Here is a 5,495-nt window from a genome sequence, read left to right on the forward strand (position 1 = left end):
ATGGATTAATTATATGCGATGGATCAGATCTATAACGTCGAAGCATCGAAACATGAAAAACGTTGTGAATCTTTTCAAGTTCAGGGGGTAAAATCAATCTGTATGCGACCGGCCCAACTCGTTCGAATATTACATATGGCCCGATGAACCTCGGACTCAATTTGCCCTTATGACCAAATCTGAGCACCTTTTTCCAAGGTGAAACTTTAAGAAACACTTTGTCTCCGTCCTGATACTCAATGTCTTTTCGTTTTAAATCCGCATACGACTTCTGACGATCTAAAGCTGCTTTCAGACTTTCACGGATCACTTTTACTTTCTGTTCAGCATCTTTAATCAAATCAACCCCGAAGATTTTACTTTCACTAAGCTCGGTCCAAAACAATGGTGTACGGCATTTACGACCATACAAAGCCTCGTGTAATCTGACAATCTGAGAAACATACAACTCGGCTAGCTTATCAAGTGAGAAATCCATATGTACAAGAATGAAATGAGCTGATTTAGTCAATCTATCTACAACAACCCATATCGCATCTTTCTTGCTCGGTGACAGAGGTAACCCAAACACAAAATCCATCGTAACTCGATCCCACTTCCACTCAGGTATCATGATCGGCTGAAGTAAACCCGAAGGCACTTGATGTTCTGCTTTCACTTGTTGACATATCAAACATTTCGAGACAAAGTCGGAAATGTCTCGTTTCATTCCATGCCATCAATACTGACGTTTCAGATCGTTGTACATTTTCGTACTACCCGGGTGAACTGACATTCGGCTACTATGAGCCTCGCTCAAAATCATCGAAATAAGTTTCGAATTTCTTGGAACACACAATCGACTTCTGAACCTCAAACAACCATTGTCATCAATTTGAAACTCTGAATCCACATTCGAAACACATTTAGCTTGTTTAGCAACCAATTCCTCATCAACTTTCTGAGTTTCACATATTTGATGAATCAATAACGGTGTGACTTTTAATTCTGCTACTAACACATTATCAGATGAAATGGACAAGTGTACATTCATCGCTCGTAAAACAAACAGTGACTTGCGACTTAAAGCATCGGCAACCATGTTAGCCTTTCCCAGGTGATAATCAATGACAAGCTCGAATCTTTCAACAATTCAAGCCAACGTCTTTGTCTCAGATTCAAATCTCTTTGAGTCATCAAATATTTGAGGCTTTTGTGATCCGAATATATATGACACCTCTCTCCAAACAAGTAGTGTCGCCATATTTTCAAAGCAAATATGATGGCAGCTAATTCGAGATCATGGGTCAGATAGTTTTTCTCATGTGGCTTCAATTGCCTCAAAATGTAAGCTACAACTCGACCTTCTTGCATCAATACACAACCCAGCCCATTTAAGGACGCATCACTGTAAATGACAAACTCTTTACTGGATTCAGGCTGCACTAACACTGGAGCTTCAGTCAAATAGGTTTTCAGTTGGTCAAAACTTTTCTGGCACTTTTCTGACCATTCGAACTTAACATCTTTCTGAAGTAGCTTCGTCATTGGTGTGGCTATCATCGAGAAACCCTTTACAAACCGTCTGTAGTAACCAGCAAGTCCCAAAAAGCTCCAAACTTCAGTAACATTTCTAGGAGGCTTCCAATCAAGTATGGCTGATATTTTACTTAGATCAACATGAATACCCGATGCGGATACCACATGCCCCAAAAAGCTAACTTCTCTCAACCAGAACTCACATTTACAGAACTTAGAATATAACTGCTTGTCACGTAAAATCTGCAACACTAATCTCAGGTGCTCGGTATGTTCGGTTTCATCTCGCGAATAGATCAAAATGTCGTCTATAAACACAACTACAAACCAGTCTAAATACTATCTGAAGATTCGATTCATCAAGTCCATAAATACAGCAGGGGCATTAGTGAGCCCAAACAGCATCACTAAGAACTCGTAATGATCGTATCTTGTTCTGAAAGCAGTTTTAGACACATCTAAGTCTCGAACTCGCAACTGATAATAACCCGATCTCAAATCTATCTTTGAAAACACTGAGGCTTCTTTCAGCTGATCAAACAAATCATCAATACGCGGTAACAGATATTTGTTCTTTATTGTCACTTTATTTAATTGACGATAGTCGATGCACATTCTCATAGTTCCGTCTTTCTTTTTCACAAACAATATTGGTGTACCCCAAGGTGAAAAACTCGGACGAGCGAAACCTCTATTCGTCAACTCTTGCAACTGAGCTTTCAATTCCTTCAATTTGGTTGGTGCCATACGATACGGAGCTATCGAAATTGGTGTAGTCCTAGATACAAGTTCAATGCCAAACTCTACCTCTCGAACAGGTGGTAATCTCGGTAACTCCTCAGGAAAAACATCCGAATACTCACTGGCACTGATTCAAGTTTCTTTTCTGACTCTTTACTATCAAGTACGTACGCAAGATATGCTTCACACCCCTTCTTACATATTTCTGAGCCAACATCGAGGATATTACTGCTGGTAACCCGTTCAAATCAGTAGACTCAACTCGGATTATCTCACTATTTGCACATCTCAAATCAATAGTCTTTCTTTTTCAATTCACAACTGCATCATGCACGGTCAACCAATCCATACTGAGAATAACATCAAATTCATCAAACGGTAAAAGCATTAAATCGGCCGAAAAATAGAAACCTCAGATTATCAAGGGGCATTTCCTGCACACTTTATCGAATAGCACATATCGACCCAAGGGATTCGACACTCGAATCACGAACTCAGTAGACTCAACAGGTAGAGTCTTGCTGGATGCTAAAGTCTCACATACATATGAATGAGTAGAACCAGGGTCAATCAATGCAATCACATCAGTATCAAAGAGAGTGAAAGTACCGGTAATAACATCAGGCGAAGAAGCATCTTTGCGTGCGCGTATAGCGTAAGCTCTAGCAGGAGTACAAGCCTCGGATCTAGTCCTAGCATATCTAGATCCTCTCCGACTGCCGCTAGCATTTCCCGTATTTCTAGGTGGTCTACCTCGTGTTGTAGTAGTACTCGGTTTCCCATTCTGATTTACATTCTGCTCAGACAATCTCGAGCAGTCCTTGATAAAGTGGTCAGCTGATCCACACTTATAACAGGAGCGGTCATGAAATCTACAACTCCCCGAATTCCATTTTCCACAAAACTTGCACTCGATCCTATCCCGACAATCATTTCCAACACTGGCAACTGAAGTGGCTCGCGTACTCACAGGGGGTCTATCACAGTCTCGTCTGGAAAAGCCCGAAGTGTTCTTAGATTGGCCCGAATCATCTCGAAATTTCTTCGGTGACTGCTGAAAGGGCTTTCCCGAAGATCTTTTAAGGAACTCTCTAGCTCCATCTTCAGCTTTTCTTTTCTCTTTACTGAGCTCTTCGGCTTTGCAAGCTCGCTCGACAAGTACTACAAACTCTCTGATTTCAAGAATGCCAACAAATAGTTTTATACCTTCGTTCAATCCATCTTCAAAACGTTTACACATAATAGCTTCTGAAGAAACACATTCTCGGGCATACTGGCTAAGTCTCACAAATTTTCATTCATAATCAGTAACTGACATGGAACCCTGTTTAAGTTCAAGAAATTCCTTCCGTTTCTGATCGATGAATCTCTGGCTGATATACTTTTTCTAGAACTCGGTTTGGAAGAACTCCCAAGTCACTCGCTCTCTGGGCACAATAGAAACCAATGTATTCCACCAATAGGAGGCAGAATCATGTAACAAAGATATAGCACATTTTAGGCATTCATCGGGTGTGCAAGACAGTTCATCGAACGCTCGGATAGTATTGTCCAACCAAAATTTAGCTTGCTCAACATCATCACTGTTTGTAGCTTTAAATTCAGTAGCCCTGTGCTTTCGAATTCTGTCAATCAGGGGCTTATTCAACCTCATCTGATCAATTACCGGAGGTATCGTAGGTGCAGGGGGTGTATTATTCGGGAGTGGGGGTTGTGGAGCAGCCGTATTAGTTTGAATGTATTGGTTGAACCAATCATTCATCACATTATAAAAGGCTTGTCTAGCCTCGTCATTTTGATTGCTCGCAATAGGTTGAGAGTCCACCGGCGCTGTCCCGTGCGTGGGAGCAGGCACTACACTCTCGATATCATCAGCTACGGCTCGATTGGGATTAGGATCCATTACTATACGAAAACACATTTTTAACTGTCAGAAATCATCACACTATCGTATTATCACATAATGGCATGTATGGTTAGACTCATATACCCTACGTTAGTCCTAGAATCGACTAAACCATAGCTCTAATACCAATTAAATGTAACACCCCTAACCTGAATCAGATCACCAGATTAAGGCTAAGAGGTATTACCGAACTAAACATTTAATAATCTTATTCACATTGTAAATAAACGTAAACAGAGATCGAGCTGAAATACATACTGATATTTAAGTTATACGCCATTTTCGTATGGCCAGAATATTTACAATTTCAAAACATCGTTATCATCAGCCTAACCTATACATGCCATATCGAGTCCAAAATATAACTGTACCCAAAAAGATCGATAGTGTGATGAACTGCTGACGATCCCCGAGTCGGTGGCCAAAATCAATAATCTATAAAACAGAGAAATAAAGAACAGAGTAAGCTTTCAAAGCTTAGTAAGTTTTAAGCAATACAAACAATTAAAACTTGTCATTTAAATTGAGCATTTAGTATCACAAAACTAATATTCTAATTATAAATCACTTGGCCGAATATACACAAGTACACCAATTAAAAAAAAAACCTATTCGCCGAATATATATGTATATAAATATATGAATACACAAAGAAATTTCAGCACATACTTTACTTTACTTTATAGCTCATACAATTAATTTAAGTCACATACTTTTATGTAATGACAGACATCGACCGAATAGGTCATGCTCTTATTCGTAGATATAATAATCATTCACACACATATATCGTTCTTTTGATACTAATAATTCACTTTAAAAAAAATCAATTCACATACGAGTACATAATACGTACCTGACTATCATAATGTATCATACATAATCAATAGTAGTTTACCTCAAACTTTCGAATTCATAATCTTATTCGAATCACCGGCGTTAAGCCTGCTAGGTTTAAAACCCGAATCCAGTAACCAGCACAAAACCTGCGGGACTTTAAGCTTAGATATAATACCAGCACTAGGCCTACGGGATTTAACCCGGATATAATACCAGCACAAAGCCTGCGGGATTTAACCCGGATATATTACCAGCGCAAAGCCTGCGGGATTTAACCCGGATATAATACCAGCATATAGCCTACGGGTCTTTGAGCCCGGATACACATCAAATATCATGCATATTTAATCATAAATTAACACATCTCATTCAACATATCACATTAGCAGTCATTTGCTACATTCGGATATAAGCTCCATATGAACACCATCATTTACATTTCGGTTCAAAAGTCATACATAAATATCACATATCCATTTCATCATTCAAA

This window comes from Gossypium hirsutum, chromosome A02 (assembly GCF_007990345.1).
Source record: "Gossypium hirsutum isolate 1008001.06 chromosome A02, Gossypium_hirsutum_v2.1, whole genome shotgun sequence".
NCBI classification, from domain to species: domain Eukaryota; kingdom Viridiplantae; phylum Streptophyta; class Magnoliopsida; order Malvales; family Malvaceae; genus Gossypium; species Gossypium hirsutum.